Genomic DNA, 12,603 nt, shown 5'->3' with positions numbered 1-12,603 from the left:
CCATTGGTATCGAATATCCATGAAGTAACTTTGCCGCTTTATTTTTTAAGCGACAATTGCCGAATGCATAAGACATGAGAGTTATCTCCCGCATTTTTGCGTAAAGGTCGTTTGGCATAGAATGTTTTCCATCTAACGCCCGGTTTCAAAAAAGGTATTTGATATACATTAGATCCATTTTTACACAACAAGTTGTTATTCTTCTTGGAAAATGATGAAATCATCATATAACTGCCATGTAACATCTACGTTAGTGGCTAACAACTGTCTCGTACCAATTGTAAATGTTCACATTAATGGTTCGCCGTGCCTGGTGTCGCTTGGCCTCGTCACTCTCCGTGCTCGGCCGTAACCGACATTCGTTTGACCCCAGACATTCATTAACATATTGGTCGTATCATTGCGTACTGAGATTAAAACGGAACGGAATACTTCTAACACCTGCACACTCGCGATGACGAATTAAAACGGAACGGAATAATTGTAACACCTGCACACACTCGATGACAAACCGGTAGAACATCCTTTTACTCAGGTCACTCACACACTGGCGGCTAGTCATTAATTTTGAGCGTACGTGAATTTACAGAAAGAAACAAAGAAATGTTTTATTTAACGACGCAATCAACACATTTTATTTACGGTTATATAGCGTCAGACATAATATTGTTAAGGATCACACATATATTGAGAGACGAAAATCCTCTGTCGCCACTTCATGCGTTACTATTTTCGATTAACAGCAAAGGTTTTTTTATATGCACCACCCCACAGACAGGGTAGTACATACCACGGCCTTTGATATACCAGTCGTGGTGCACTGGCTGGAACGACTGATAGCCCAATGAGCCCATCGACGTGAATTTATAGAAAAGACGTCAGTCATACTACACAGAACACAAGAACACTTAGCAGTGGTAACCAGATTTGGAGTGCGTTAATACGCGCTGTGATTAAACCTTGCATTCGTAGGTGTTTATACTGCTATATCCATTTTCTTCAAGTTCAAACTTTGTTTTCTTTAAAGACACCACTAGAGCAAAATAAATTAATTTATTAATCATCGGCTATTTGATTTCAAACATTTTGTAATTTTGACATGATAGTCTTAGAGTGGAAATCCGCTACATTTAGTTTTTTTCATTAGTAGCAAGGGATCCTTTAAATGCACCATCACACAGATGGGATAACACATACCACGGCCTTTGTTACAGCACTGGCTGGAATGAGAAATAGCCCAATGGGTCCACCTACGCGGATCGATCCCAATCCGACCGCGCATCAAGCCAACGCTTTACCACTTGTCTACGTCACACCCATTTACTTGAAGTTGCCTGGACAGATTTGGTCTACAGGTTTGAAAGGGTTAATGAGTTCGCTATATGGCACTATTAGTCGCCTTCCGGAGGGGACTATAGGTTTCGACTCCGTTCTCCTGACTGTCTGCCGTCCCTCTGTTCCACATATAGTTTTACGGATGTTTTTCCCCAGTGCATAGAGATACTGAGATGAAATGTTGTGTATAGCTTTATCATGTTACAGATCAAGTTTGATTTTCATAGCGATTTGTCCGCTTTCAGCAGAGTTATGGTCCTTGAACTGGGGATACGTTGGGATATACGTTTCCCTTTAGCACTACTCTCAGAATGCTATTTAAAGGCATACTGTCACGGATTTAGGAACCTTATTTCTCTAAAAATGGATAATAAATAAAAATTATATTAATTGTTGGAAACCAAATCTAGCTATCGCATCACATTAACTGAACCATGATGGAGTGAAATCCATGTCAACCCTCTCGGCAATTTTAGTTTTTCAATTATGGACCATTGCCATAATTCAGTTATTTGTTACAAAATGTCATTAATAAATGGATTATGGTGGTTATGAAGATAGTTGAATAAAGTACATTTAGTGACAAATCAAATATTTTTTGTTCAGGTAATACTTTGTTAGACCATTAAATAAGTCCGTGGTCTGTGACAATATGCCTTTAATATAGTGATATAATTAAATATGATAAAGGATTATATAAATTCGTCATAATACATGCATATTCAAAATTAATTGAAGGTCGGTAGATATTTGTTTTTCATTTTTCTTTATATATTCTACAAAATATATTTACTTGCTGTTTCAAGAAACATACACAGGTCACATTTTTACGTGGATGACTGCACAAAATTCACTCGAACAACATTGATATAGTAACATTGGCAAAAATAAACGAATATTCTACTGCCTTTAATTAATTCTACTGAGTATATAATAATTTCCTATCATGAACATGTACACCACTTACTAACAATGTTAATTTTTGTTTTGTTTAAAGAAACCACTGGAAAATATTGATTAAATAATCATCTGCTATAGGATGTCAAACACTTGATCATTCTTAAATGCATTCTGCAGAGGAAGCCGGCTACATTTTGTTTTTCATTTTTAAAGAGGGAACGTTTAAAATACTTTGTGTTCCCACATACGGGAAAGCACATATCACAGTTGTTGGGCACAGGATGGAACGGAAAAACCCAATCAATAAATGGGTCCACTGAGGAGATTCGATCCTGTTACAAATGCACCCGAGGCAAGCGCTCTATCAACTGAGCTAGAACGGCCTTTGATATGCCAGACGTGGAGTACCGGTTTAGACAGGACACCATTTACTAATCATACAACAGCCCTACCAATGCAGGTTTAATAAACTCGTTAATCGTTTCCACCAGTTATAGTCAACTGTCTGTCTCCATATTTTGTTTAACGATATCACTAGAACACATTGATATATTAATCATCGGCTATTGAATGTCAAGCGGGAACGGGAAAACATGAAAACACAATCAATAAATGGGACCACTGAGGAGATTCGACATACATTTTGGTACTTATGTTGAGTAGTTTTCAGAGGAAACATACACCATTTTCCATTAGCAGCAACGGATCTGTTATCTACACTTTAGAAAGACATGACAGCACATACCATTGCCTTTAATATAACAGTCGTGGTACACTGGCTGGAATAAGAAATGTATATGAAGTTTTATACAGACTGGACAGCACATATCACGGCATTTGATACACCAGTTGTCGGGCACTGGTTGGAACGGGGGGGGGGGGGGGGGCACCCAGAAAATGGTTCCACCGAGTAGGTTCGATCCTGTGACCATAGAACCTCAGGTAAACTCTCTACCGACTTAGCTAGATCCCGCATGTCGCCATGTTTTAATTCCATATAACTTTAATTAGTTGAAAGAAAAAAATGTTTTATTTAACGACGCACTTAACACATTTTATTTACGGTTATATAGCGTCAAACATCTGGCTAAGGACCACACAGATAATGAGCGAGGAATCCCGCTTTCGCCACTTCATGGGCTACTCTTTTCGATTAGCAGGAAGGGATCTTTTATATGCACTATCCCACAGACAGGGTAGTACATACCACGGCCTTTGATATACCAGTCGTGATGTACTGGCTGGAACGAGATATAGCCCAATGGGCCCACCGACGGGGATCGATCCCAGACCGACCGCACAGCGAGCGAGCGTTGCACCATTAGGCTACGTCCCGCCCCTATGTAATTAGTTGAAAGCGGGCCGCTATCTGAGTGCTAAGATGGAGAATAATATTCCTTTTTGTGACGTAGTTTATCAACTAAACCTGAGTGGTTTTAAAGGCATACTGTCACGGATTTAAGGACCTTATTTCTCTAAAAATGGAAAATAAACAAAAATTACATTAATTGTTGGAAACCAAATCTAGCTATCGCATCACCTTAACTGAACCATGATGGAGTGAAATCCATGTCATCCCTCTCGGCAATTTTAGTTTTTGAATTATGGACCATTGCCATAATTCAATTATTTTTTACAAAATGTCATTAATAAATGGAGTATGGTGGTTATGAAAATGATTGAATAAAGTACATTTAGGGACAAATCAAATTATATTTGTTCAGGTAATACTTTGTTAGGCCATTAAATAGGTAAGTGGTCTGTGACAATATGCCTTTAAAGGCGTGCGACGAAGACAAATTAAATCCTGGCTTCCATAAAATGTGTCGCAAGTCTGCGGCGGTGACCAACGTGGAAACAGGGGCCAGTTGTGTAACCGTTACATGTGGCTTAACCAGTATTTAACATAAATATTCGAACCTGAACGAACCAACCGTTATCCCAAACCATGAGGGTAGCAGAGTGGAATGGTTGATTCTATAAATATCTTTCTAATGTCTCGTGTATTGGAGGACAGCCTCTCTCAATCAATCAGACTGAATCAATATAAATACTAATTGAAGACATAGTGATGCAACTTGTTTAGAACAAACAAATGTATCCATACATCATCTAATCTAAAGTTAATTTCGTATTTGTGAAATAATAATTAATAGGAACATAGCATACTAACTCAAGGTTCATTTAACTATGTTTTGAACAAACTGGCCTTGCTTTTACGTGGATGATATCGTTTAAAATAACCAAGGTAATACCAATATACATGAGATTACAGTTTGAAACAAATTATGTTGCTAACCATATTAAGTTAAAAGGTATGCTCTCCGTGTTGATTTAAAACCTACATACATTTTTAGCTGTAAATCTCCTCTATACTTTAATGTTAAATTCACTTCCCGAGACGCACTATTTTTTTATATATATTTGACATAACGTCGGCAATCTAAGACACACAAAAGTGATAGACAAAACGACGGACGTATTAATTTGATGTCTCTTAACACGCCTTCGATCTCACTTTGATGCAGTCAGGTATTTAGGTCACATAAAAATGAATGGCAGATAAATGAGATGATTTCTAAAGGATTTCTGTAAATGTCAATTTATACTGTGATTGCCGACCTCTTGAGAATTGTATTGTATTGGGTAGCAGCCATTTTAAAGATATTATCGACTAACAGAGACTTTTTAATGATTATAATTACACATCAAATATATTTTTCTGCATAAAATATTAGTGGCTTTATATTAGACGTGTTTCTGGTCGTTCTAATATTTGTATTAGGTTAAATTTCATTTTATTTCCTAAAAATTATTTTTGAAGACAAAATCCAGTGTGGGCTTTTTACAAATATTGAAATGACCAGAAACACATTGAATATACAGACACTGCTATTCTAAACAAGAAAATATATTTAATATGTAAGTTTAATCGTAGAAATATTGTATTAGTCGGAAACATCTTACAATGCAGCAAACTCAGGAAGGTCCCTTTAAAAGCGTTGAACGAACGGTACCAACATGTACTATGAACGGTGTTAAAACCTCACTGAATTCACTGACAAATGAGGACTAGGTATGGGTATGGTAACTCTTTTTACATGCCCGTATCAAAAAGTAGGTCAAAGCACGCCCATCCCGGATCTGACCTCTGACATCGCCAGGGTTTCGGGACAGGATAAGGATGGGTTTGAAATGAAGCAGGAATGGGCGAGTCAACTACTCACCAACATGAGGATTGCGGAGGTGCTTTGTGCTCAAGCAAACTTTACATTAAAACCCCCGAACATTTCAACATATTATTTATAGTGGAGCATGACTCGAAGCCTCTATAACTTATATAGAAACTCCCAGTGCTAAAAGGTCAGCACACGCGCCTACAGTGCGATATCAAATATGGCGGAAGACCTGTATGTCGCATCGAAACATTTCTAATCGTACACGACAATACAAATTGTAATACGGGTGTTTATTAAAACAGCAGCTATGTTTGTATTTTGAATTAGGAAACGATGTTTGAAAGTGAGACTGCGGCTTTAACAGCGTAACCCAAAAATCGCATGACGTCACGAATGACAGATCATCAATTAAAATTAATTAATGATGCACTGACTGTTTTAATATCTTAAGGTGACTAATAGCGATGCACAGTATTATCGGCATACCAATATATACTGACGTCAAAACAAAACTTTACAGGCCTTGAAGTTGTGGTCTAGAAAATCAGTGTGCTCTAGTGGTGTCGTTAAACAAAAAATCTTTAACTTTTGTATTATAGAAAATCAATGTGCTCTAGTGGTGTCGTTAAACAAAAAACAATCCTTAACTTTTGTATTATAGAAAATCAATGTGCTCTAGTGGTGTCGTTAAACAAAAGACCTTTAACTTTTGTATTATAGAAAATCAATGTGCTCTAGCGGTGTCGTTAAACAAAAACACACTTTAACTTTTGTATTATAGAACATCAATGTGCTCTAGTGGTGTCGTTAAACAAAACAAAACCCAAAAATCCCCCCAAAACAAACGGTGATAACGAATCTGTTGGGGATGGAATTCATGAGGTATTTTATATATATACTGAACAAAAAAAGAAACTTCCGATTTGTACATATAGTATTTGTTGTGTTAAAGAATTCATTGTGTAATGAAATTATATAGGTAGTATTAGCCTTGAGCTGTATTATCAGGATTCATGGATTTTATCGGTTATTTTTGCACTGTTAATCGCCGACAACGTGAAATTCAATTTGTACGTGCATGCGTCGTTCGACATGTCCCGTGTAGTATTCGGTCAATTTGTTTTACTTGTCTTACTGACATTGTTGTCAAGTGGACGAAAACGCTTCAAAATTTGTAAAGAAATTAACGTTTGATACATTGTAGCATTTTTAGTATGCCAAGAATACCCAATAATTTACGCAAACGGGCGATTACCATGCTTGATGCTGGCATGTCGACAGAAGACGTTGCAAGGCATGTTGGGAGTTCTAGTCGAGCGATACGAAATCTTCGCGTACGATTTCGAACAACAGGAAGCACCAACGAATTGTCACGTCGTCAAGACCGCTATATCATGAACACGCATTTGCGCAATCGATTCCAAACTGCCACTGCTACTGCTGCTAACACACCTGGGCTTCATAATAACCGAATTAATGGGCAAACTGTTCGTAATCGTCTGCGGGAGAACGATTTACGTGCACGACGTCCTTACGTCGGATGCGTTTTAACGCAACGTCATCGTCTAAATCGTCTTAATTGGGCACGTGTACACACTCGTTGGATACGGCGACGCTGGAATACCGTTCTTTTTTCGGATGAATCCAGATTTTCTTTACAACGTGGTGATGGCAGGGTGCGCGTCTACCGTAGGAGAAATGAACGCTATGCTCACTGTTGTGTTCTTGAACGAGATCGTTTCGGGGGTGGGGGTTGTCTCTTGGTCTGGGCAGTCATTGCCGATGGTTATCGTTCACCACTAGTCGTCATTGATGGCAATTTAAATGCTCAACTTTACCGCGATGACATTCTCGCTCATTACGCCATTCCTCTGTTCCATAACAACGCCAACATCTCGATTTTTCAGCATGATAATGCCACCTCTCATACAGCTAGAGACACTATAATTTTTTTTAGGACAAATAACATTGATTTTATTGATGACTGGCCCGCTAAAAGTCCTGATCTCAACCCCATCGAGCATATCTGGGATAGTCTGGACAGACGATTGAGGCGTCGTCCCAACCCACCCGCTAACGTCAACGAACTTCGTCAAGCGCTCATTCAGGAATGGAACAATATTCCACAGGCAGAAATCAACACTTAAGTCAATTCTATGCGCCTGCGATGCACTGCAGTGGTCAATTCAAAAGGTGGTCATACCTGTTATTAAGTGGGTGTTTTTTTTGTTTTTTTTAACCCCTACCACACTTCGTCAAAATTTCTCCCAGTTTCTGTTAACCTATGGCCATGATTTTAGCACCACACGATGCATCATGGGACACTCTTTAAGCGCATATATAACAATTATTCCCCCGGTTTGTTTTCATCAAGTTATGTTCAAGCAAAGTTAGCGGACGTTGCTTATTTTGTTCAGTGTATAAACTGTCCGTTCGTTTCAATTTGTTGCAACATGCTCAATTATGTTGTAAAATGTTTGTGTTGTTACCCGATTTAGAAAAGTTGTGTGTTTTAATGAAAGCATCATACACTTCAACATCTAAACGTTACACTGCACGTCGTGATACATGCAAAATGTTTGTAAGGCAGTTTCTAAATTAGTTCTTTTCGGCTAGCAACAATATTTATCAAATTATTCAAATTTTATGTATGTAAAGTTTGTTTAGGGCGTCAGTGTATTGTGTTTCGTGATACCAGACAGACAGATAATTTATTAACGTCTCACCTTATGTACACCACACATTTACAAAATACAATCAACACAAAAGTATTATGAGAGACTGTATAGTTACATAATAGAAGTATGTACAATTAAAATAATAATAACATTATTATTGTGAATATAAAAAGTCTCTACGACGTTGTAATAATATAAAAAGAGCTTTTGGTTGTTATAAAAATTTATGTAAGGTTTAGCTCTGACATTAAAACTCATAACGTTTCTAAATCAGGTAGCAAGATAAACGTTTTATTGAGCATCTTGGGACAAATTAAAAAGAAGATCCTCATACAACATGAATTTCATCCTCAATAGATTCGTTATTATATATTCATACATGAATTTCATCCTCAACAGATTCGTTATCATGTATTCATACATGTATTTCATCCTCAACAGATTCGTTATCATATATTCATACATGAATGTCATCCTCAACAGATTCGTTATCATATATTCATACATGCATTTCATCCTCAACAGATTCGTTATCATATATTCATACATGAATTTCATCCTCAACAGATTCGTTATCATATATTCATACATGAATGTCATCCTCAACAGATTCGTTATCATATATTCATACAGAACATATATATCATAGAGATTCCCATATCCATGGGTCGGTCTATAACCGAATAGGAGCAACACCACATCGAAATTTCGCAAAGGCACTCACTCCTATATCGGTCTAGCAATAAAATGTACACATATCGCTCAACAAAATAATTATTATTTAACAAACGATATGTTCTTAGTTTCCCTGTATTCTATGAAATAGCTTCTCCCCAAGACATTACAAGCTGATCGCCATATTGTTCTAAAAATCTCTTAATAATAAATTTGGGTAAGAAAAACTAAATTAACATTACGACAGTTCTGAATGTTCTCTTGCAAACAGAACTGGTGCACATTGAAATTCCAATTCTTAAATCGTACGTTTAAAAACTTGTTCTGACCAGATAAAAATATGTTCATTAACTATTCTATTGATCATATTACCGGCCTCGGTGGCGCAATGGTTAAGCCATCATACTACAGGCTGATATGTACAGGGTTCGCAGCCCGAAACCGGCTCGAACCCAGAGCTAGTTCTTAAGGGCTCAATGGGTAGGAGTAAGACCACTACGTCTTTTTGTCTCTCTCACTAACCACTAACCAACAACTAACAACTAACCCACTGTCCTGGACAGACAGGCCAGATAGCTGAGGTGTGTGCCCAGGACAGCGTGTTTGGACCTTAATTGGATATAAGCACGAAAATAAATTGAAATAAAATGATCATATCAAATGGACATTCCCGAGTTTGCTGCACGTTTTAAGATGTTATTGACTAACAGAGATTTTTTAACGAGTGTAATTACATATCAAATATATATTTCTGCACAAAATATTAGTGGCTGTATATTAAACGTGTTTCTGATCGTTCTAATACTTGTATTAGGTTAAATTTCATTTTATTTTTTAAAATATTCTTTTTTTCGTACGTACGAAATTATTTGAAGACAAAATCCAGTTTGGGCTTCTTACAAATATTAAACCGACCAGAAAGACATTGAATATATAGACACTGATATTCTAAACAATAACATATATTTAATAAGTAATTTTAATCGTAGAAATATTGTATTAGTCGGAAACATCTTACAATGCAGCCATGTACAGCCTTCCAAGAACAAATCTACAAACATATTTTTGAACTGAATAACAGAAAACTCCTTGGTACCCCATGTACCAGCTCCGTACGTAATAATGGGTAAAATAGATAGTATAATGTAATGCAATGTAATGGAATGGAATGGAATGGAATGGAATAGAATAGATGTTTAACGACACCGTAGTATAACTTACTGAAAACGTTATATGGCATACCACCCATAGCCTTACTGTTGATCATAAGAAGCCCCAACGCTCTACGTGCAGACTGCCAATTGTTTTAACAATTACATTGAAATCTAAATCTCGTCTGGCAGAATTGCCAAATAGGTATATTTATCTACAGTGTTTAAAACTACATCGCCACATTTAAAACAAAAAAAAGTTGTTGTTTTTTGTAAAGTTTTTTTTTTTTAACGACGCCACTAGAGCACATTGATTTTTAATCTTATCATCGGCTATTGGACGTCAAACATATGGTCATTCTGACACTGTTTTTAGAGGAAACCCGCTGTCGCCACATAGGCTACTCTTCTTTACGACAGGCAGCAAGGGATCTTTTATTTGCGCTTCCCACAGGCAGGATAGCACAAACCATGGCCTTTGTTGAACCAGTTATGGATCACTGGTCGGTGCAAGTGGTTTACACCTACCCATTGAGCCTTGCGGAGCACTCACTCAGGGTTTGGAGTCGGTATCTGGATTAAAAATCCCATGCCTCGACTGGGATCCGAACCCAGTACCTACCAGCCTGTAGACCGATGGCCTGCCACGACGCCACCGAGGCCGGTCATTTAAAACAAAAAACTTGATCTACCTGTTCTTCTTTTTTTCCCAACCAGTGCACAATAACTTGTCAAAGGCTGTGTTATGTGCTTTCCTGTGTGTGGGAAAGTGCATATAAAAGATCCCTTGCTGCATTAGGAACCATGTAGCGCTTTTCCTCTGATGACTAAGTGTCGGAATTACCAAATAATTGACATCCAATAGCCGATGATTAATTAATCAATGTTTCCTAATGTAGCAAGGGATCTATTATATGCACTTTCCCACAATCGGGTAAGCACTTACCACAGCCTTTGACCAGTTGCGGTGCACTGGATGGAAGGAAAAACAAATCAGTTGAATGGATCCACAGAGGTGGTTTGGTTCTGCGACGCAAGCACCGACTGAGCTAAATCCCTCCCAGTTAAGTAGAACGCGAATTTTAAAGGAACCAATTATTTCTTCTTCTTTGTTTTTGTTTTTTATTATTATTTGTTTTTAAATTTTTTTATTGTCCCCAGAATATAAAATGGCAGTGCCAGGGTTGGGGTGCCCTGAGCTCACTGTCTCACAATAGTTTTTAAATTTCATATGGTATACACAGTTTTATATACATACATATAAATGGCAAAATATATACACACGAATAGATATAATCCACATATTTTATGTATATTGTTGTTGTTGATATATTTTTTTATTTTTTTTATAAATTGGTTTAAATTATTATTATCTGGGGCCAAGAAGGAAAACAAAAAGATAAAGGAGCCATAGGTCATGGGAAGGGAAGGGTGGGGTGGGGTGGGATAAAATTTAATGAGGAATTTTGGAAGTTATTAGGACATCTCTGCTTTCAACGTGTGAGATGAATTGGCTTCATTCAGTTGGGTGGTGGTGTAGACGTTAAACCGGTGGGCCTATACATAGACGGCCTACGTTTGATTGACTAGTAGGTACTGAGTACGCGTCCTGGTATCGGTATAGCATTGTAGAATACTGACCCCGGTAACTTTTCTACCGACTCTTTTGCCGTAGGAAAAGTACATTTCTCTATAGAATTGTGACCTGGTGTCGGAATATACCGGCCTCGGTGGCGTCGTGGTTAGGCCATCGGTCTACAGGCTGATAGGAACTGGGTTCGGATCCCAGTCAAGCCATGTAATCCAAATACCGACTCCAAATCCTGAGTGAGTGCTCCGCAAGGCTCAACGGGTAGGTGTAAACCACTTGCACCGACCAGTGATCCATAACTGGTTCAACAAAGGCCAGGGTTTGTGCTATTCTGCCTGTGGGAAGCACAAATAAAAGATCCCTTGCTGTTAATAGGAAAGAGTAGCCCATGTAGTGGCGACAGCGGGTTTCCTCTAAAAAATTGTGTCAGAATGGCCATATGTTTGACGTCCAATAGCCGATAATAAGATAAAAAATCAATGTGCTCTAGTGGCGTCGTTAAATAAAACAAACTTTGTGGGGGGTTTCGAATATTGCATTACCCAAACAGTATGGTAGTTTCACCACCGTCCCACCCACAGCCAATTCAATGACTCAACGGGCCACTACACCGATCTCTGGCCAGACCAAAGTTCCACAATGTTTTGGGCTTGTTGTTTTTTTAAGCTTGGGTTTCAAAGAAAAAGGCGGGTGAATTTGATACCGAAAATAAGGGGCATATTCAAATTGAAATCAGAATGCATGTCATAGTTCATGCGCGATGCCATTTTCGCTCCAAATACGGTTTTACGTCATATCAAGATAAAACCCGTCAAAAATCGACGTCATACCAGAAATTTAAAAAAAAAATTGACGCGCGAGTGTCAAAATGCGAGGTGCGCGATGACAGGAGACCAGAAATTTATTTTGTTTGGCCTGATTCTGCATTGCTGGTGTATAGGTTGCATGGTACCGAAGAAGAAAGTTCCGTGTAAAAGTTCGAGTATTTACGGAGTAAAAACAGCTGTGGCTTTGATTGGTAGTAATATGTGACATTGATTATTTGCACAAATACTGTTTTCCAATGCCAATAAATAAATACACCTTTATTTGTT

This window comes from Gigantopelta aegis, chromosome 7 (assembly GCF_016097555.1).
Source record: "Gigantopelta aegis isolate Gae_Host chromosome 7, Gae_host_genome, whole genome shotgun sequence".
NCBI classification, from domain to species: Eukaryota; Metazoa; Mollusca; class Gastropoda; order Neomphalida; family Peltospiridae; genus Gigantopelta; species Gigantopelta aegis.
This window is presented reverse-complemented; position numbering follows the sequence as displayed.